Source organism: Mixophyes fleayi, chromosome 1 (assembly GCF_038048845.1).
Source record: "Mixophyes fleayi isolate aMixFle1 chromosome 1, aMixFle1.hap1, whole genome shotgun sequence".
Lineage (NCBI taxonomy): Eukaryota > Metazoa > Chordata > Amphibia > Anura > Limnodynastidae > Mixophyes > Mixophyes fleayi.
Window position 1 is genome coordinate 249421157 of NC_134402.1, and position 24233 is coordinate 249445389.

Genomic DNA, 24233 nt, shown 5'->3' on the forward strand with positions numbered 1-24233 from the left:
AACAATAATTCTACATGTTACATTTTTAGTCTGATTCACTATATCCACATTCAAGCAGGAACACATAATGTGGTTTACTTACCATAGTCATAGAGATCGATGTTAGCACCAATGGCTGAAAGTGTGTTCATGCTATTATGGTATCAGAATTGAATCCTGATGTGTTTGTATGAAAAATGATTACCTGAAACAATTAAATAGTCTGCTGGAAAATGTAATTTAACCTTTAGCTTTCATTCATTAGTGAATTCAGTTTGTATTTTACACAATTGTATAACGAAGTACAAAGTGAAAGTGTTGACATAAAACTCAGTTAATAGAGGAATAAAATATTCTTTCAAGAAACATGGAAATATTATACAAAGACATCATTTTCCATTTTCTTTTACTTTGAAGGCATATTATTATTACACATTGTAATAATAATAATAATAATATGTATTGAGTAATTCAGGGTGGGAAAAAAACAAAGCACTAGAGAGCTTTTATCAATTGTTTTTAAGACAGCTGCCTGTTCTAGAGGCTTAACTACAGTATATATCAACTGTACAAAGTGCCTTCACTATTTCTATTTATTTATTAAAAAATAAAGCTCGAAGGATCTGAAGTGTATTACAGCAATGGATGGTTTCAATATCTGTGCAGCGATGTGTTAAAAATGAAAGAGGTATCATTATAACTCAAATATACTATTAATGTAATTCACATTTTATTCCTCACAGGAATAAAATGTGAATTACTGTATCACACCAGGCATTCTGTTTAGTAAGTGAGCTTTCTGATTATTTTTAGCTAGGAGATGTGCCAGGACAACATCTTAATATTCACTTGATCACAAATATTACCTAGGCCTTTATTGCCACACAACCCTGAAATGCAGTGCAATTACTACAGAGATCTTGAAAAGACCTGCAAAGGGCCATTTTCATCTCACAGCTGCTGGCAGCCTATGTTGAAAAACAGCCCTCCAGCTATAAGCAATGTGTGCATTGTTTTACCATATACAGTATCATATTTAATGTGAGTTCAGACAAGTTTCCCTGTATCTCTCCTTAAACTTACAATAAGACTTCCTCGTATAAGACCTGAGTCATTAAGGTATGCATACTGGGCCTGAGTCATTAAGGAGAGCAAAACAAAAAAAAGGAGTAAGTTTGTTCCTGGACAGACTATGTTACAATACAAGGGGTGCAAATTTGTTTATTATTTTGCACATAAGTTAAATACTGGCAGTTTTTTCATCTAACACAAATACTTGATAACTTTATTTTTACACTGAAATTTAAAGATGATCTAGGACATGCTGTACCCCAACTATAAATCTGTCCCCACATTTTAAATTTGCCTCCCCCTCCAATGCAACATGGTTTTGCTCAGGAGCAAATCACTCCTTTTTTATGCTTTGCTCTCCATACTGAGTCAGGCCCATTGAGCGCAACCTGCGTTTGTTTTAAACTGCATGTAACTTGGCTCTTCATACTGCCGAGGTCAACAAGGAACGTATCTAAAGATACCTGTGGTGATGACTGCAGGTGTAGGATTACTCTACTCTACTAGACCAGACACTGCACGACTCGTACAATACCTATGTGGAATATACAAGCTCAAAAGAACACACAGAAAAATATATATATATTCAATTAGTGTTACATATCAATAGGATAGTCATTATGATTATACATGGAATAATTTTTTTTCCCTTGAAAAACATTTAGTAGGGTATACTTTGTGTCTACTGTACACAACAGACATGTTTATAGTTGCTCCTGATTCAAACACATGTTATAGCATACATACACGACTGACATAACTAGAACTCAAGAGAAAACCAGCATACTTCTGTATGCGCCTGTGTTTGACTTGAACGTGGCTGCATGGAAACGCCCTTACTGTATATTGCCTACGTACATCCGCCTATTCCCCACCCCGTTCCCTCCTCAAAATCATAGGCTGTAGTAAGTGTCATTTGTGCTTGAAGATGACATGGGCGTGGCTGGGTTGTTGCATATCGCCTAGTTCTGAGCATGATCAGACTGATTTTGCGGACGATACGCACAAAATGGGCAGATACATTCCTTAATGACTCAGGCCCACAGTTCTTTTCTTGCCTCTTCTGGGCAAGTCCAAACTTAAGTATCAAGAGTTTATTTGAGATGTGTTAATGTATATATTATATCAGCTTCCCCATTGACAGTACATTTGTTTATTTCCGCATGCTCAGATCAAGAATAAACTTTACCCAACATAACAATTCAATTGTTATGAGAACATTTAGAATAAAAAACACTGCAGATTATTTATTGCACCTAAAAGTGTACTTCTCTGCAACATGGTAACACAAAATAAGTTCTGCTAGCAGTGTTGGATGATAAATGAAGACGGCCAACACTGAGCTGGGGCAAAATTCAAATCCTTTTGAGGAGAGGAAATGGGTTTGCACAGTAACGAACACCCATAAGAATGTGGCCTCTCTACCCTTCAAAATAATTTAAATTATTTAGCATTCGGCAAAGTTGGGTGCACTGATATGCCTGGTACATACTTAGGGCTCTATATTCTAAAATAGATACCTAGTACTTTAATTTTTTGGGGGCAGAGCAGCGCCATATGTAATATTTAGGGATTACATATCATGCAGCTATGCTCAAGAATGCTAATCAGCTGACCTCTGCCACCTTGGGGGTGAGCAAGGATTTTGGTGCAGCAAGGAAGAGAGGGAGTCACATAAAATGCCACATGGCAATGGGTAATCTCAGTACTAAGTGTGCGTCCCCACTCCTCCTCTGAGTTAAACACACAATAAATTTTATACTGTGGACATTCTTGCATTTGGTAATTTCTGCCCACTGACCACCGAAATCAGGGAACTCTGTATGAAATTCATTTGGCACCACATGGAAAATATAAGTGTTTTTATTATTGAATGCATGATAATACTATGAACAAACGCAAAACAGCATTTGTCTGATAGCTTTGTGCAGTATTCTCTGTATAAAACGTGGACATCAGATTGTTCAGTTAAAATTATTTACTATGCTTTGCTTTTGCATGTCCAGCTATACAGACTCCAATTAGCTGCACATTATTGCTTAATTCTTTGGGCAAATATACAATTATGCAATTTGTTTGAATTCTTTACATTTCCATTTCAGACTACAGTTAGCTGCAGACTGCAAGGTCATAACAAAATGTCTCCTTCTTCACATCAGGCTGGTTAATCACAGAGCTCTATGAGGGCTATATTTATAAAGTATGAAATGCAAATTTGCTTGAACACACAACTTACAGCAACCCATAGCGACAAATTCTCACAAAACTATAGTTAATTGTTGGATTATGGTAGAATGTTCTGATGCTCCAGGACAAAAATGTGTATATATTTTGATATAGTGTAGATTTTCATCTAAGACTCACAGCAAGTCATAACAAAATTCTTATCCTTGCTTACAGATTGCAATAAAATCAGGAAGTGGCTGGCAAATTTTATCCTTGGGGCAAGCACACAGCACTGACTCATAATGCATGAGCAGCAGCCCATCTCTAGGATGAGAATTCCACTTTAAGGGGCAGATTCAATGAATAAATCTGCGGCAGGTGCCTCCGGAACGGCCGCGTGACACCGCAGTAGTGCCATGGCGATACTACCCAGAAGTAGTAAGCAGGGCTCCCTCAGCAGTATAAGGCCTGGTCAGCCCTAGACCCAAACAGATTCTTTAGGGGGCTTCTGCAGTGAATTAAGTGAATTAAGGGATGTGGCAGGGTCCCTTTCTAGGCAGCAGGTGCCCCAGAGAGGAGATGGAGGCCATCTGTGCTGAATTAAGGGATGTGCTAGCGAGCCCCCTTGTAGGCAGCACATCCACGTCCACTCCCAAGAAGCTCCAGTCCCAGCTCCCAGATGTGTATCTTCCCAAGAGAGAGGCACCCAGCTCATGGACAGAGAGCCTTGATAAGGCAGAGATGCGCTTGGATCCCAGTTTCCTGCAGCAGCACTGATGTAACGTTATTATGCGGTCAAAGGAAAGGAGCCATCAAGATGTAGGGGAGAACAAGAAGAGAAGCTGAGAGGTAAGTAAACTACTTCAGGGAATAGATAGACTGAGGATAGGGGTGACCAAATGTTAGGTAGGTTAATAAAAGGAAAGGGGGGGGCCCTCCTTGTTACATTTGTACTGGGCCCCACAATTTCTGGTGACAGCCCTGCAGGTAAGGGTTAACCTAACGCTCTGCCAGGCCAGATTTCAGTTCCACTAAAGTAGAAACACTTTTTCCCAAATGTTTGAAAATAGATAAGAGTGAAAAAGTATTATTAAGTTAGCAGTTTCAAAGCCATGAACAGATGCCTCTAAAATACATTTTCTAGTTTTATCTCTCCTGTAAGTTTATCATTTATACTACAGGTTGTTTTTTTTTAACTTCATTAGTATTTTATTATAAATTTTTCAAAAATTATGGGGTACAGAAAGTAGAAAGGGATGGGGGTAATGGAAGAACAAAAAAAAGAAGGGTAGGAGGGGTACATAGTGGGAGGGAACACAATAAACAATTCTGCTTCTAAACCACATTGTGCACATAAGGTAGGGAAACCAAATTGGTTCCTTCACAATTCGTGGGAGTTACCCTAGTCAGGTGGTCACGAGGAAACTGCTAATGGGATCATTGGGGAATTCGCTAAGTGTAGGAGATGCGGGTAGAAAATTAGAATCTGTTCGATCTGGTGGTACTCCCTCTCCTTCCGTGACATACACATGTTAGCAAAACCATTTCATTATCGTGGATGAGGGGGCAGTGGAATAGGGCATCCCCACTGTCTCCATTTCAAAGCTGAATTGTACCTTGGCCACTACTTTCGGTATCAAGGGTATCTGTGGTGACATCCAACCCTGAGCTATGGAGGCTCTCATGGCAACCAGAATATGACTAAACATATATTTAGCATGTGGTGGTAACTGGGGAGGGGGGGGGGGGGTAATGCTGCAGTAATGCGACCACTGGGGTAGGAGAGAGATTGACATTGCCGCCATCAAAATTTCGACCGGAAGGACCACATTTTATGTCTGGTTGGGGTAAGATACAATCTATTAATTCATTTTATCATCATTTCTGTGTGATTTATACATTTGGACATTCGAAATGAATTAGCAAAAATGGCTTCCCATTCTTCACTTTCCAACTCTAGGTGAAGGTCCGATTCCCACTGCAATTGTATTTTAGTTTTATTTTCTCGTGTGGAGTAGGGGGGGGGGGAGTATAGTGATACCAGAAGGTAATGATGGCTTTAGTATCTCCTTTTGTTAATTTAGTGAACAACAAGTGCGGTGGTGTCATAATAGGTAGACCTAGTCTGGGAAGGGAATTAAACCAGTGTCTGAGCTGCAGGTAATTATAGAATTCTTGGGAAGGGAGGTGAAATCTTTCCTTTATTTGTGTAAAAGACAGTAGACTCTGATTGTGTAGTAAATATGCAAATGAACCTATACCATTTGATACCCATAGGTTGAGATTTAAGTGGGGGATTAACCTAGCCACTGCAGCTAAAGAGATATTTTTAGTTGGGACCATATTCATAGAATTAGCCTCTAACACCCTGTCCCACACTACCAGGGAGTCCCTAGTTGTCTTTGGTAATCGAACATTTACAGGGCTCAAATTTTTTGGAACCCAGCTCAAATCAGCCAATGGAAAATGCGGGTTAAGGGCTTTCTCCAGATCCACCCATGGTTTTTGGTGCATCGAAAGGGACCGGTCACGAGTTGAGAAAGTAAACATGCCAAATGGTATCTGTTCAAGTCTGGTAAAGCCAACCCTCCCTTTTGTTTAGGCAAATACATCTGAGAGCTGGCTATTCATGCTTCCAAACATATAAAATCATAATCAAATGTTATTTATCTAATAAAGGTTTGGGGATGCTAACAGGGATAGTACAAAATAAATACATCATTTTTGGGGGCAACATCATCTTAAAGACCGCAATCCTTCTCAACCAGGAGACCTTGCAGCAGACCCAGGATTTAATTAAGGTTGAAAGTTGGAGGGTTAAAGTTGAAAAATTAAGGTTAATCGTATTTTCTAATGAGGAGGTGATTTGAATACCCAAATATTGCAGTGTCAATATCTTCCATGAGTAATGGAAAGTTGTTTTAAGGAGTTGCACCTTCATAGGGAGAATATTTATTGGAAGTGCTTCTGATTTAGTAGAGTTTAGCTTATAGTATGAAGTTTGGCTATATGTATCTAAAATATTATGAAGGGTCGGCAGCAAAGTCTCCGGATCGGTTACAAAGAGCAGAACGTCATCAGCAAACAGACATATTTTATGCCAGGAAACAGATGTGAGGATCTAATGGATATGGCCAGGGGTTTCATTGCCAGGACAAATATCAAATGGTAAAAAGGACAACCCTGTCGGGTTCTGTTTGTAATCATGAATTTGTGACGCTATATTAGTGGAATTAGTGGCGCTATATAAATAACTGATGATGATGATGATAAATTTATCTGACAGGAATCCGTTGATAAACACTCTAGCCGAAGGATGGGAATATAGGCCCGAAATAGCCCTCAAGAAATCGCCATGGAATCCAAACCGGAAAAGGACCTCTTCCATGTAGCCCCAATGTAACTTATCAAATGCCTTCTCTGCATCAAGGGAGATGACTAACAGTTCATATTGTGCCTCTGAAAACCATTGTATAATATTAAGCATTCTTCTCGTATTATCCGAGGCCTGTCGCCCCCGAACGAATCCCACCTGATCTGGATAGGTCAAATTCGGGAGAAGTCCGTTAAGCCTATTTGCTTTCAATTTAGCATATATTTTAATATCCCCGGTTTGGGTATAGAAACGATTCGAGATTCTAACATTTCAGAGGGAAATGATCCCTGTGTTTTACCCGCGTTAAAAGGTTGTTCTAATATTGGGAGGAGATATTTCTGGAATATAACATAAAAACCATTGATATAGCCATCAGGGCCAGGGGCTTTTTCTCTTGGTAGGTTTTTAATAGCTGTTTGGATCTCAGCTTGGGACCAGGGGACAGATAGGGATTTTGCGGTCTCCTGGTCTACTTTAGAGATATGTAAGCTACTTAAGAAGCCATCTATATCTGACGGAGACGGTTGATGCGATAAGCTATCATCTTTCAAATGATAGAGTTTAGCATAATACTGAGCCAACATATTAGTTATACTTTTAGAATTAGATACTTTTTGTCCTCTTTCGCCCACTAGATGTTTAATTCTACGTTTGGCTCGTTGACCCCTGCACTTTCTAGCCAAAAGCTTCCCCGCTCTGTTCCCTGCAACATTAAATCTTTGCCTAAGTTTAGTCAAAGCTTGTTATGTCTTGGCCATCAACAATTTATGGAGTTGACCTCGGACCTGTGTCAGTTCATTCTTTAGTTCAGTAAAGTGGCGCTCCTTATTTTGGCATTCCAAGGTTTGTAGTTTTAATTCTAACTCAGTTTGACGATGTGCATTAACTCTTTTAAACGGGATCCTGTCTGAATCGCTACTCCCCTCAGAACTGCCTTCAGAGCACACCAAAAATTTTAAATATTAGTGTCAATAGTGACAATATTGACGGAGAGCATTCCTGGAGTGTAATTTAGCTTCCAGAAGTGTCAATAGATATGTTGGCATGAGCCAGGGCCTAGGGGGCTCATACGGTCTTTCTCTATACCAAGTCCACAGCACTGGAGCATGGTCAGACCAAGAAATTGGTAGGATTTTAATTTGTTTAGTGGCCTGTAGTGTCCACTTATCAGTTAAAGTGAGGTCTATACGGGAATATGAATTATGGACAGAGGAAAAATATGTGTAGTCCCTGCCACTCGGTTCCGAGGTTTTCCGGACATCGTACAAGTCGAACTCTGCTAACAGCTTAGAAAAGGCTACTGAAGGCCCTGGTATAGCGGAAAGAGTAGGGTTATGAGGAGAAGATGAAGAAGGGGAGGACCTATCTAGCCTATGGTCTGCTACAATATTAAAGTCCCCCATGCAAATGACCTCTATTTCCCGGAACACACTTCTTAAAAAAGGAACCTGATGAGAATTTGGAGCGTAAAGTGGATCCAAGGTCACTGGTTTGTTTTCTAATAGACCGATTATAATCAAGTATCTACCAGCTTTATCTGCTATGGTAGTCTTATTCACATATGTAACTCTACTACTAAATAGCAGAGCTACTCCATTACGTTTTAATGGCCCATTTGCCGTGAAGCAAGTCGGATAATGGTTATCTCGAAGGGTGAGAGGAGCTACGGCTCTAAAATGTGTTTCCTGCAGGGCTGCTATGTCGGCATGCAACTTGTGAAATTAAGTTAGGGCTAGACTCCTTTTATTTGGACAATTCAAACTCCTAACATTTTGCGTAAGAGATTTAACCATTTACAATAATAAGTATGTCTATTATGCTACACAGTGGGTAATCTAGTGCCCTATGACCTTTCTTGGAGATGGGCATTCAGTAGCATTGTATACTAGGGTAAAGAGAATGGTCCACATGTGGTACATTGATACCCAAGAAATGAGTTTTGAAACTGGCAACTTTAGTAGAGTATTTGCTAGTAGGGAAGAGAAGCCAACAAAATAAATAACTAGGGGCGGGTTGGGCCAATTGTGGTGCACCTCATCCATGTCAACCCAATAAATCCCTGCAAATTTAAGTAATCTAAAATTCAACCGTATCAGAGAGAATATAACCAAAGTGCAAAGATATAAAAGTTCAAATTCCACATATTTTAAAACAACATGACAGTAAAACATTGAACACAATACAGAAATAGTACCTTAACCGTTAAACGTAACTAATGGATAAATACGTTACCGTCTCCTTTGCATCCAGGGATGAAACACGGTGTCTTCCAGTGACCTCCGATAACTACAGAAAGTAACATAACCAGATAAAAAGACACACCAGAATATAACATAACTTAACGAAAGCAACAAGATACTTTTGAACGGGAATGCTCAGAGAACTCTAAATAACCCATGGTGAGTCACCCCCTGGAAACTGTAGGACTTGCTTGGGTAGCCGTACAAACCATGTCTCGAAGACTATGATAATGAAGGGCTTCCAGAGTATTTACTCAAATGAGGAAAGTTCAAGACAATTTAAGCCCACTAAAATACTAATTTTGACCAGTCTTATCTCACGCTGGACCTGGGAGTAGAGGCAAGCTCCTGAACAGGGACACTCCAGGGGGTAAATGTATGAACATGCGGGTTCTTCAACACCCGCATGTTCAGCGTGTTTGGCGATTAAATTTCAAGCGGCGCTGCATTGTAAAGGGAAGTTTCCCTTTACAATGCAGCGCCGCTTGAAATTTAATCGCCGAACACGCGGGAGTTGAAGAACCTGCATGTTCATACATTTACCCCCAGGTTTTCAATAGCGCTATACCTTCTTCAACCGAGGAAATAATGTGGGTGGAGTTATTCCTCCTGATGATTAACTTGACAGGAAATCCCCATCTGTATATGATGTCTTGGTCTCTTAGTGCTTTGGTGATTGCTTGAAAGGATCTCCGTTTAGATATCGTAGCCATAGAGAAGTCTTGAAATATCTGAAAATTCTGAAGGGAATAAGCGTTATCCTCTGATCTAGCCGCTCTCAGTATACAGTTCATTAGTTTAGAGGAAGTGGGTTCTCATAAGTGTATCTTTAGGGAGGTCATCCGACACTGATCTTGGTCTAGGAAGCCTATATATGCGGTCAATCATCAAGTCCTGTTCAGTTGCTCCAGGCAATAGTTTGCGGAAAAGATAAGTTACATAGGGGAGTAATTCAGCTGAGATAATTGAATCTAGAATACCCCGAATCTTGATGTTATTCCGTCTGGATCTATCCTCCATATCTGCAATTTTGTCCTGAAGTGTGTTCACTTCTGCTTTCAAGGTTTCGTGCTCCGTTAAAAGATCATTATGCGAGGCCGTCAGCTCTTCTATTTTATCTTCAATGTGGTTAGTACGACTGCCCAACTCTGTTACCTCCCGCTGTATCTCCCTGATAGACGATCTCATTTCTGATAATATTTCGGATTTAAACATTGTAGAACATGTTCTGCATAGCCTTAATCATGATAGAACCATCAGAATCCGGATTGTCAGTGGAGATCACATGATGGGCAGCCAACTAAGTAAGTGGAGTAGTAGCAGAGGCCTTGCTCTTGGGTGTCTCTAACCTCTTAGAGGTACCAACGTCTGGAGTGGTAACCTGTGGTTTGAAGAATTGAACTGGTGAAGCAGACGTGATGACTTTCGCTTTTTTTTTTCGGAGCCATTCCAGCATCAGTCAAAAGGAGCAGCAATGAGAGATAAAACTATCCAAAACACCCTTTACGTGGGCGCAAGTAGTATATTAAGTGATATGTTGATAAGATAGCGTTAGCTCCGGACGGTTGACATTGAAGATGGTTGGGTCTGAGACTAATATTTAGGGTGACATGGGTAGAGGGATCATCACGCCAAGGGCATAAGTAACTTAGACATAATTCAAAGATGCAAAAAGCTTGTGGGAGGAGCCGCTTGTAGATGTATTCAAGGCTTAACCCCTTGTCTTATAGAGCTACTAGGTGCTGTGCAGACCAGCTGCGAGATGTAACGAAAACGTGCACTTTTCTTAATGAGTAGACTCCAGCAAGAATTATTACAGACAAGAGCTAACTTTTTTTGCAACCACCAGGTGACAGTGTTCTTTATAATTGCCTCAGGCTAGATAGAGACTGGAATAGAATGTATACAGCAATATAGCATCTCAAGCCTGCTGGTGCCTGTCATATGTGGGGGGGGTAAGGGCACAGTACCTCAGCCAGCAAGCCAGCAGCCCAGGTGACAGTGGAGGAGACAGATATCCTCTTGTGTGTTCACTGCTGCACACGGCCACTCCTCTCCTTCTTCCTCAGCACCATATATGCCTCCAGCGCTGACTCAGTCCCCGCAGCTCTCCCCAGCTCACAGGCTCTGCCATTCACACTCCCAAGATGACGCCGGAAGGTAAGTGCTGGTTTTTAAAATAAAATTATTCACTGGAGGAGAAGGACAGGACCGAGGCCGGGTGCCATGTACAGCAACAGGGTCCGATGCGCAGCAGGCCCCATACCTCTCGCTGCCAATTACTGCCTCGCCAGCCACGCTTCAAATGTGCGCTTGGCACACTTGTATACTGGGACGCAGAGGGGGGCAATAGGAAGCGTCTTGGGTCCCGGGAGTCCCAATATCAATGGGTTAGAGCACAGTTTCCCTGGAACTTGCCAGCCACGCGTCCTCTGCTGATGGCGTCCAAACCATGCCCCTCTGATTTAAAAAAAAAAATGAAAACGCATTTAATTTCTGTACGGTAGAAGTCAATCATACTCGGAAATGGTAAAATTGCAAAAATCTTTTTATGCTGGCAAACACATGAAGTTTTACCATTTCCAGGTAACAATGATTGCTACCAAAAAAGGTCATTATTAGATTTTCTTTCTGACTGCATTCAATATTGTAACCTTACCTTACAAAATCTAAAAATGAAGTATTGGAATGGTGGACAGAGAAATGCAAATTGCTCCTACTGTAAATGTCAAAGTACAGCTCAAACAGCAGCCTCAACTCCAATATATTCCATACAAAAAACATCCAAGCACTGTGGAACTTTTAAAATCCTCCATTGGGTTGCTGAACATTCCCTCTAATTGAGACATCCAAGTCTATGATATTGTATATATTATATGTAACATATGCAATATAAAAAAGGAAAAATAGTTTTACCAAATGTACAAAAATAAGTGAATAAAATAAAATAATTAATAAACATTAAGTGAAACCCCCCCCCACACACTGTATATACAACCTGTGCTACAGTAAAAACCAATCTTCCATTTAATTAGTCTTATCTGCCGTTCCTGTAATCTAAATAGACTGCAGAGAAAATAATGTGGATGTTTTCTGAGTTGAATTAATTTAGTGAAAGTAGCTAAAGGAAGAATATATTCCTGTTTTTTTTTTGTTTTCTTGAAAGTAATTTTTATTAGGGTTTTTTCAAAACAAAACAATGAGTTTGAAACATACCAAAAGAATGTATAAACATATTGTATACATATGAAATTCAATAAAGTTTACACACGATAGTAAGAAAGATTTAGATTAATTATCTAAAATCCAGTATGTTATACATGAAAAAGAAAAATGTTGTTTGCTTTTATTTTTCAAAGGGAGGGGGTAGACAAACAAAAGGGGAAGGAAAGGTTTTAGGGTTGGGGAGGGGAACAGGAGAATATTTTACTCATTGTTTTATGCTACAGACTATAGGGAAGGGAGGCATTAACCCTATATAGAGATCAATTTAATTTGGGATTTTACAAAACTTATATGTGTAGTGATCCTTCATAAGCCTGACGGGGGTACCTATCAAAACAATGGAGATTTGTCAAATGGTTGTCAAGGGAGGTTCAGCATCATAGTAATTCGTCCAGGAAGACCATGGGGTAAATGTATGAATCTCCGGATTCTTCATCTCCGGCGTGTTCAGCCTCTTCAGCGCTTACATTTAAAGCGGTGCTGCATTGTAAAGGGAAACCCTTTACAATGCAGCGCCGCTTTAAATTTAAGCGCTGAAGAGGCTGAACACGCCGGAGATGAAGAATCCGGAGATTCATACATTTACCCCCAAGTGTTCTTGAAATTTACTGGTTTTGTCTTTAAGATGAGCTGTGATGCTTTCCATCCTATAAACTGACCAAACTTTATTGATAGTGGCTGAGAGAGAGGGGGGAGAGGCGTTTTTCCATAGAGCGGCAATTAAACATTTAGAAGCATTTAATATATGATTGATAAGTTTTTGCGTGGAGCGACTAGTGCCCGGGAGCCGTCTAGGAAGAAGCGCTCTGTTTTTTTTTTTTTACCAACAATTGACCATAAATTAAAAATAGATATTACTTACTATGATACAAAGAAAGCTGGGTCCAAAAAAGCAATGTAAATTTAACTTGGGTAGACTAATAAAAGTTTTAGAAAAAATACTAAAAAAAGTGCTATTGCTGATATTATGCAGCTATAGATGCGTTCAGTTATGAAGACAAAAAATGTATTTATTTTAAAGAGCACTATTTATGTGGTGTTAATTTGCATATATTATTAGCAAGACTGTGATTGATAACTTAAGTTGCAATGTTGTTGCAATAAGCAACATAGATATAATAAAGTTGATTTACATATAATGTCGTAGGGTGTTTGTGTAAGGCAATTTTTAAAACAATGAGACCAATATAATGATTATAGCCCTTTAGGTATGGGAACAATAACACAGTTACTGAAGATATGAAACAAAACAGACATGCTGGCTGAAAGCTTCTTCTACAGATTTTCCCTGATTTGTCCCATGATGGTGTTCTTCTGTTCTGGATGACCATTGTGATATTAAAGCCTGTGCCAATTGCAACGCTATGGAAACCTGTTTGGCCCAATTCCAGTTTCAAGTTGTCAATGTATAATTTCTACAACACATTTCTTCCTAACTGGAGCACTTGTTCAAAGATGTTTTCCCTCTATGAGCACTGGGGCTTTTTTATAGAGCTCTTTTTCAATAAACTTTATTTAAAATTGTTTAAAATTTGGTATTTTTTTAAAGCAACTTCTGTAATAAAAACTTGTTAAAGCCAAAGTCTCATTATTTGTTTTGTAAAACTGTCATGTATCTGATAAAAAGGGGGAAGTTTGATCACCGTTTCTACATATTTGTATAGTTAAGCATTGTATGTATGTATGTTTTATATTAAATATAGATATATATGCATTTCTGTTTCTTAGCAACACTTATTGGTAATATGAATATATAAATATGTAAAAGGAGCCAAGGAGAGCCTGTACTATGATTATAAAATGGTAGAATAAAGACTTTTTATTACTGCTCTAAAAATGAGCCAAAATCTAAATTCAACCCTGCTGGTGTAAGGGCTTTCCGCTGGTATATCCATTTTTCTGATCTTGATATTAAGATAGTAAAATCCCCTCACCTATAATTCTTCTTTATTTCTTGGATACCGTAGACTTTTATACCTTTGGGATTCATATTGTGGACTTAAAGGAAGTGACTAGATACACTGTGGGAGTACAGTCTTTTTTTAATATTATTAAGGTGTTCTGAAATCCTCACTTTGGTTTTCTTTTTGGTGCGTCCAACATACTGGAGACCAGAAGGACACTCCAGCACCTATATGGCTTATTTGGCTTTACAAGTGTTGTGGTCCTGCATTTCAAATCTCCTATGATTGACATGGAAGATGATTTCTGTAATGGGTTTGGTTGTGAGTTCCAGGTAATTTTTACACCCCTTAAAGTTAAGGCAATAGTGATGTACTTTTGTTCATTAAATTTCAAATTTCATCAAGTTTCAAATTTCAGCAAGCTTCTAAATGTGAAAATATTTATGGATTATTTCTTCATCAGTCTTGGTGTTGCTATTACACCGAGCCATGAATGTGACACTGAAGTCTGTGCTTGTCTGCTTTTTGGTTTAGCGAATCAGGTATTTTATGTCAATTATTTCCACATATGTCAGACTTTATTATACTTTGTACTTCTCATATATTCGTTCTAAGAATTTTTTGTTGCTTTGTGACTTAACGTAGAGGGACTAATGCAATTTCTATTTATCCGTTAAAATTGTCCCTCTGGGATATTGCTTACCCAATTTGAATGATGGTTAATTTAAGCTAAGAGAAAGTTGTTAGAATCTACTGTTTTTATATGTGTTCTAGTTTTGAGAGACTCTACTTTGATAAAAATTTCTATACCCAAGAAAATCACCATCTCTCTACTGGTTTGGATGGTGAATTATGCGTTCTTTTTGTTGGAGTTCATGAATGTTAGGAATTTGCTCATTTTTTCCTCTGGACTATCCTATATGAAAAATATGTTGTCAATGTAACAAAGCCAGCTTACTATGGGCCTCATTCATTAAGGAACACAAAACGAACATAATGAGCATTTTTTTTTTAAAACACATGTCCGTATTCAAGGTCGAGTGTATACAGGCATTATATTCCTTGATGGATATGGTAGAAACTCAGTTACATGATGTAACATCTGGCACACATAGCAATGCAATTATATTTGCCCCTATCTAATTCACCAACAGAGGAACACACAGGCGTGCATTTCCTTCCTTACTCTCATGTTTTATCATCATAACTACTTTCATAGTGATCAAACTTTCCCTGCTTATTAACTCTTTGTATGATGCTTGTCGAAGTCAGCAAATTGGATAAAGTCATTTCAATTAAAGTCTAGCAAACTTGGTTGTCTTTGTCTGAAACGATGGGTACGGTACGCTATGACGTACAAGGGCACGCTACGGCGTGAAAGGGCGTACGCATCCACTACACGTGGCAGCAACTGTAATTGGTCTTTTACCATACATTCGCACAAACACGCATACTTATAAAATAGTACACATTAATGGTAGTTGCAACACATAGTCAGTTATGTCGAAATATAGTAGTATTTATATGTTATATCAGAGTTACATGCATATTAGTGAAATACACGGAACGGGTTGAAGGAATAACATCATGAGTGGTATCATAATGAACCTTGTTACATATCCTACTGTTCGGTTCACTCTGCGAGGGAATCGCAGAGTGCATACGCAAGTTATGAATGATAGGGAATTATGATCTACTTAAGACTAAGGAATCTTGGCGGGAAGAGCAGAGCATATTCCCTGCAGAGATGACCCCCTCCTTTGGATTCCTTAGGATGAACCAGCCAATGATTGACAACCCCTTGGACATTCCTGAGACCTGGACCAATAGATGCAAGCTATACCATCTTCATTGTATTACTGTATTTGATTGTGTATATAAGCAGCAGCTTGTGATCCAGCAGGCAGACATCTTGTCCCCAGACTTCAGGATTGAATGACTGCACTGGATCCAGAGCGCCTGCGATAAGTAACGGCTGTATTTACTATTACTTTGCTTGAGCATATTTATTCTACTATTTGCGAATAAATCTTTGTGCTTTGGAAACACAACTCGAGGTTCGACAATCGTTATTGGTTAGCGACAATACGCACATAACATGCTATATGTATGATGTCTGTATGATATTGCCTGATATTAAAATTCATATACAACATACCTCAAAACTACTAATGTACATTAGTACACATTTTCTTAACAAAAATAAAACATGCACACAAATATTTGGCAAACCAATAACTTCACTGGTCAACACTCAGTTTATTGCCAATCATAATAGAGCGATTTTGGGGTGACTTTGTGGTTCTGACTCCAAATATTACATCAGTTTTGCTAGATTGTCTCTAAATTTTTACATAATTGGTACTCCATTGAAAAGCATAAAAATGGAAAAAATGTAATGTGCTGAGCCTGCTTACAAATCACACTGAAATTGTCTCAAATCATGCAAAAGTAAACAGATGTTATACATAATGGCATTTTATTCGGTATAAGAACAGATAAACATAAGTAAGCTAGCTGATTCAGATAATTACAAATAATGCATAGTAAAATGCTGTTCTTATGATTTTCTTTTATATGGGTTATCAGGATAATCATGTTTGAGGCACCAGGAATAATCATCCATCATGTGTCTGTCCCAACTGCCTTTATACCTTTCCTCCATCACCTTTATATCATGATGATACCTCTCCCTTTGTTCCTCTCTAAAATCACCAAAATTGTTGAGAAAGTGTACCTTTATGCTCATATTAGTACCCACATTTTTAGTGTTTGTGAGCATGTTTTGCACCAGTTCTTCATAATTGTCTGCTTTGTGGTTACCCAAATTAGTTCTTGACTGAGACATAACTGCACCAGGCAGAAACTTTAGCACCATTCATAAATTCTGTTCCTTGATAAGTTTACGAATTTGAGGGCCATCAAAGATTCCAGCTTTAAGTTTTTCCATATTTAGTCCAGGGAAGGAGCTACAATTGTATTTGAAGCAATCACCATCTTTGTCCAATGTGTTAACAAATTGGTTCATTAGTTCCAGCTTGATATGGAGTGGTGGGAGAATTATTTTTTCCCTGTCAACCTGTTAATTGACTTTATTATTACTTGCAACACTCTATATATACAAATTGTCACTACAACCACTCTTCATACAACTTGACTTATTACATAATTATACTAATTACATATATACAAATATATTTCACGAGAAACAAGAAAAACACAATAGACAATGCCAACCGCTCAACTGCCAATTGTCAACTAACTGGTGGTTGGGTAACCAATCACTTATATATGGAAGGGGGATATTCTAGAATGATCGAAGAGTGAGCACCCAGAATTCTCACGTGTCTCACATTCTAGAATGTTTTGGTAGATTTCCATATGCACGTATTATCGCAAAGTTCCCTATTATTTGAGTGTATCCATTATCTCAAGAACTAGATCCTATTCTAAAGAAATACTTTCATTTTTGAATTCAGCGACCACAAAATTCCCTAAATTTGTTCAGCAGTGTGAGTAACTTAGTTTTTTGTTGGGCTTTGTTTTTTGTAAGCAATATTTTAAATGGATTTTAAATAACAAACAATCAACTCTTTTAAATAACAAACTATTTTAAATAGCAAACAAAAAAAAATCGTATAAACTCTGCAAAGGTCCATGTGAAATAAATTTTTGTAACATTTTGATATTGTTTTTATATTATTTTGTATATTTTGTATTAGTTTATTTTTTTTTACTCCTCCCTGCTTACCTGCACTGGAGCCCACAGTTTGTTAGTTCTGTCTCTGACGCTGGTATAGATCAAACTGTAATATATAGGATTTTGTATTTTCATAATTGTGAATTTACGCCTTTCAATATCACCCCTCAGATCAGCTAGTAGCTGGAGCTGCCGCCTTTGCCTTATCTCCAATCTACTAATGTAATGAGCAGAGGGACCAAGGCCATGGTCCATTACTCTGGTAAGGGCCCTGAGCTCAATGCGGCTGAAGTTCGCTGCTTGTATGTTTGCAAGTGAATGAGGCTTTTCAACATTCTCCTCACTGATTGGCTCTCAGGCCATGTGTGGGCATAGGCATGTCAGTCACGAATCCCTTGTATACCATATCTAAAACTGCTGACTTTAATCTGTCAATCAATCTCAATAATCAGTTGTACCCAGCAATATATAACAGCTGGGGAGGCAATCATTCAGCCCTACTATTTTGTGATTACAAACTTGTGATACAGCTACTGCTTACTAAAGAATCATCTATTTCTGTGTGGGCTCCATTTCCCTTTATTGGTGAGTACAAGGACACACTGTATAAAACACTGGTGTATGCTCCAGTTCTGGGCATGCGTAAAATACGGCACATATCGGCATATGCGTTTGTTAATGATTTAGGCCCTATATGTTCCAAAACAGCAACAAACTCATTTTGGAACAGAAAGTATGCTGGCTTCACTACACAATTTCATATGGGATGGCCCAGAGGAAAAAATTAATGACATCCTAACATTCATGAAACACTCCCTTTATGGGGACATTGTGGAAATAGCTGTTCCATCTTCCTGAATTCATTTGTTCTGGAAAGGTAAACAGGGACAGCTCTAACAAGATCTAGAGTACATAAGCATTCTTCCTTTTCATTCTTTGGTTCTGGACAGAGAAATGGTAGTATAATCTCCTGATTGATATAGAAGCTGGAAACTACTTTATGTAAAAAATCATGATTAATTCATAATACCACTTTGTCCATATATAAATATCTAGAAAAGGTAGAATACAAAACATGTTGTTCCTCAAATCGACAAGCAGATGTGATTGCTTCAAGAAACTGTAATTTCAGTGTGAGTGCAAATAATTGAACTTTAAAGGTAGAAAGGGCTAAGCCCTTAAAAATCCATCTTTAAGAAAATATAAAACAATTGGTACCGTGGCAGAGGTGGGATCATTTATCTTAGAATTTCTCACCAAAGTAAATGTTTTTCTTGCTTGAAGAAGTATTTCAGTTACTGTTTTAGAGACACCTTTGTGTCTTAACATTGACAGCTCAATCTCCATGCCATCAAAGAGAAAGAGTCCTGATTTGGGTAAAGAACTATGATGCAGAAGATTTGATTAGCCTGACAGAGGCCAAGGCTGTTCCAAAAGCATTTCCCAAGCCACGGCAAACCACAAATGATGATGTAAGAATGGAAGGATTGCTATGACTTCCTCTAATTTGTTTTTATTTTCCTTAGGGTATATGCAATGAGAGACAACGGAGGGGACACATACCCTATTTGGAAGCTCCATGGCTCTTACAGTGCATCTGTTCCCACTGCTCTGCCCTGTTACAGGAGTAAAACAGATCTACTTTGGTGTTCTGAGTTGCTGCCAGATCCAACTGAAGCAAATCCCATTTCTGGATTGATAGTTAAAAACTTGTGCATAGACCCTTCTCCTGGATAAATTTGACACCTGCTGTGGTAATCTGCTATAGAATAATTTTTATATAAAAATGCAGAAATCTCAGTTGCATAGATTTGCAAATGTATGGTAAGCCATCTGCTGATAGGATGGTCCTAACTCTAAACAATGAGAGTGCCTATTTTTGGGGCATACATAAATGTGTTTTTAAATTGAGAGCTAACTTTTTATGTACAAATAGAAATAGCAGCTCCTCTGCTGGTTATAGCAGTGTTCCGGGGGATTTTTTTTCTGTATTTATTCCTTTCAGGATAACCTTGCTCGTTCAAGCTATGAACCAATAAATTGATTGAGCAACTTCCACTTCTGTTTTATAGAATAGTTTTACCTGTTACTTGAAGTGCAGAAAGGGACCTTACAATTTTCTATGCCAATGACATGATTGCTGTTACCTATAACTTTATTGCCTTGATTTTGGTGTCTTCTTGTCAAATTATAAATGCACTACTGTTCTGTTGTCAGAAGAGAGCTTGAGATGTCTGTGCCTCTGGACAATGTTGAATTGCTTGTCCAACTGCTCTCAATTCCAGAATGTTCGCATACTGGTATTTTTCACTCTGTATCCTTGTGCCTTGTGCCATTATTATGAGTAGGTGAGCTCCGCAACCAATGGAGCTGGAGTCTGTCACAAGAATAATCCATTCAATCCAACACACATGCCTTAACTTTTTAATTTGGGATCCTGCCACCAAGTGATAGTTTCTCTGGTGACTTACAAATGTCTGATCACATCATCCAGAGAGTCTGAATTGCAAATCTATTGGACTAGTAGATTTAGACGAAGACCTTGAATATGCCACCTTTTCCAAGGAAGAATGACTACGGCCGACAAGAACATTCCCAGGTAACTGATTCAAATCCTTATCAAAATTATTTATTGAAACTGAAGCTGAAATGCCAGAAATTTAGTCGTGATATGTCTTTCTTATGACACTGCCACCTTGTCTATTGCCATTTCTATCTGTGCAAAATGTATTTGTTGAAAGGGCACAGTATGACTTTTGACCATACTAATGATCCAGTCACGTTGTTGCAGGGACAAGAATGCCTGTGTTGTCATATTCTATTCAATGTGTTCTGTATTTCCTATTACAACAATATCATTCAAATACAGCCAAATGGCTACTCCCTGTCTTCAGAAAGTGGCCATAAGTACCACTAACGCAAAGGTCCTTGGAGATGCAGAGAGGCCAAATGAAAGTGAAGTGGAAGTGAATAGTAAATCTCTTGAGGTAAGAATATCTCCTTTCTCTATAGTATTGAGAATTGAATTTATAGATTTGATGTGAAAAAAATCTGATAACATAAGATGATGTACAGAAAAAAAGCTTTGAATAGAAACTGGTGCCTCTCTGGGCTGTAGAAACAGGAGAGATGATTTTTGCTTTCAACAAATTTTGTAGGCTGTCTTGTAATGCTTGAATCTCCACTTCGGAGGATGGATTTTACAAATTTGTAATTTTTGGATATCCAATGAAATTCAATGTTGTAACATTTGGTGATAATTTTTAGGGTATCCTGAGTGGTAAGCCTACAGAACTCAGCAAAGTTTAAAATCCTGCCATAGGTTTTACTAGAGTTTGAGCCTGTTTGGTGCCCTGGTTTCCCTCGTTTAGGGTGAAGGGGTCAAAAAGTTTGCTTAGAAGAGATGTTATCATATTGTCTAGAATATTGTTTCACAGGCCAATAACTACATGCTTCCTTTAGAAGTTGCTTAGAAGAAGGGAAGGGCAATGTCTTGTTCTGCCGTCTTGTGGCAAGTGATTGGACCCTCTCTTGAGATCATTTGAATCATAGAATAAAGCTTTTGCTTTCAAAAGGAAGCATGGTTTGGTGATTCTTTGATAGTAGATCTACTACCCACAGAATCAGTCATAGAGCCCTTCTGGACACCACTGTGGAAGCCATATTTCTGGAAAAAAAATAATAGTGTTTAGAGATTCTACTGATACTGAAAAGCATTTAAGTAGATATTAATCTCTATGGGCCTGATTCATTAAAGAACTTAGGTAATAATTTGAGTACATTTTCTGTACAAAATCATGTTGCAATGCAAGGAGTGTAAATAATTTTATTGGAAAATTAATAAATGAGAGAATAGAAGCGCAAAAAATATATATTCTCCTAAACAATTATATACTACCAACACAATATTCTATTAAAACATTTTGTTAAAAAACAATTATATATAACCATAAATCAAATTATGGATAACTCATAGGATAATGGAGGAACAAGCAGTAATAAAATTCAGAGCTCAAATACACAAAAGAGAAAAAAAGCAAGTATTAAATATAACAGCCTCTTATTGTAAGACTCAATGGTGTACATGAGATAAAATAGTCTATTACCGCAGTAAACAGTGGGTAGTAAAGAGGTTTCTTTAACTTTATCAGCAGTCCAATAGAGATTCACTCTTAATCTGTGCCGTATAGCAGTTTATAACTCATGTACCAAATGATAGCTTTCAATAATTGTGGAACTATAAGTCCCTCCTACAGTTGTATGCGTGAGCTGACCATCCGGAATTAGCAGTCCACAGATTGTCTCCTAGGATTAGGATTATACTCACTAAGACAGCCGTTTTATTACCCAGCTCTGTGGGTGACGTATCCTCCGAGCTTACCTCCAAGGGAGACAGCGGTTAGCTATATTCTTTTCTCGGTCTACAGCACCTGGTATTACCAGGTGGTCTCCCATCCAAGTACTAACCAGGCCCAGCCCTGCTTAGCTTCCGAGATCAAACGAGATAGGGCTTGTTCAGGGTGGTGTGGCTGTAGGTGGTAATAAAAAGTATATGATGAAAGCCTCAGTCAGATGTCCATAGCATAAGTAGTTGATCTTAATAGGGCACAGCAATCAAGTTTAAATAGCTGCATCAAAACTTATCTTTCTTATTCCATGAAAAAAAGACAATGAGCACAAGAGCGCTTGTACCTCCAAATTATCCCAAAAAATTCTGCCGCGTATCTGCACAGTAACTTGTGGTTTCCTCAGAGATTTAAATCAGTGCCCAGGAATATCCTCCTTTGTGTGGATATAGTATTGCTGTAAATTAGTTTATTATTTTGCACATAAGTTAAATACTGGCTGCTTTTTTCATGTAACATACAAATATAAACTTTAAATTTCAGTGTACAAATAAGCTATTAAGTATTTGTGTGCTACATGAAAAAACAGCCAGTATTTAACTTATGTGCAAAATAATAAACTCATTTTCACCCCTTGCATTGCAACATGGTTTTGTCCATAAAACTTAAGTAAAAAAACTTACTCAATTTCTTGCCTAAGTTCTTTAATGAATCAGGCCCTATGTCTGTATACAGAGCAGTGGCCCAAAACCTGAGTGCTCTTGAAGCTGAAGTTATGGCCATCGAGACTTCAGTACAACCCCGGAAGAAATAGGCAATTTTTTTAAAACAGCTTTCCATTTTCCTATCAATGGTATCTTTTAATGGACCTACATCCTCTGATGGAATAGTGGCTCTGGTTGAGTGGCTAGTTATGACATAATTTTATTTTAGACACTAAGCTCCATTTGGTGGTGTGCTCATCCTGGAAAAAATGCATACGGTCAAATGTCTTCATATTAGAAGGGCTTTTATCTAACAGTGCTATTCTTTATAAACAAGATCTTACAGAACATTGTGTATATGAAGAAGCTGCTCTCTTTCTAATAACCTTGAAAAATGGCATCTTAAATGGAAACAGGAGCTAATGAATTAGCAGTTCCCATGTTTTAACATTATATTCACATTATCAATGTTAAATAAACTGGATCATCTTTAATTTCCCCAGACTCACTGATGGACCGTGAATCAGTATCAATCATGTCAAATGACCCAAAGACAGAAGGACCAGGCCTTAAATCACCTATATCCTCATCAATATGTGATATATCTCTTTTTGTCGCTTGTATATTCTCTTATCTAGTGACAAAGGTATCCTTCATTGACTTCAACATACAGTTTATTATTTTCTTAATTTATTCTAGTAGTATCAATATTAGGTTAAGGTGGTCCAAGCTGTACAGAAAACTCCAATATAATCAACTGATAAGTGATTATCACATGCTCCTGTTAGGGCCCACGGCCACCTAGATGAGCTTTTAGAACAGTTAGAGTAGAGATCTTCACCTTTAGCAGCTGCCTTTCTCGTAGAGCTTTATATGCTCACAGGTACTCAGATGCCCCCGGGTCTTAGTCTCAGAGTAGTAAAATCTCATCAGAGATGGCCGCAGCGCAGATGGAACCAGGGGCGCTAGCCCAGGCTAGAGAGGGTGGTCAGAGGCAAGCCAAGGTCAGAAGTCCGTAACGAAACAATGAAGTCCAGAATACAAGCCAAAATACCAGCATCACAGGCAAACTGCGAAGTCCAGAATACAAGCCAAAAGACCAGCATCACAGGCAAACTGCGAAGTCCAGAATACAAGCCAAAAGGCCAGGGTCATAGGCAAACAGGCAAAGTCCAAGGTACAGGCAAAAGGTTACAATGGTAGATCAGGTATACAGGAATCCAACAGCAGGTCAGTAACAGTGCAGGGCTGGAACGCTATAACCTGCCTTAAATACAGAAGAGATCCAACCAGGACTCTTGCCCAGCAAGTACCCCCAGTGGTATCTTAATAAATTACTGCCTGATTACTTAGCCCACAGGCTGTTTACTACTCTGCGCACACGCCCGGCTGCTCCGTGTTGCCGGGACGCAGTGCTTCTCAGAAGGCGTCCCGACCATTGCTATGGAGACTGTCGGAATGAGGGGAACCGGAAGTGACGTCCCGGCTGTTGTCATGACAGCCGGGACGCTGAAGGAGGAAG

At 38.6% G+C, this 24233-nt stretch overlaps 1 pseudogene; it reads right to left on the bottom strand.

Moving 5' to 3' along the window:
- Positions 1–22079: 22079 nt before the first annotated feature.
- On the bottom strand, positions 22080–22198 carry LOC142123170 (5S ribosomal RNA; annotated as a pseudogene).
- Between the last annotated feature and the right edge of the window lie 2035 nt (positions 22199–24233).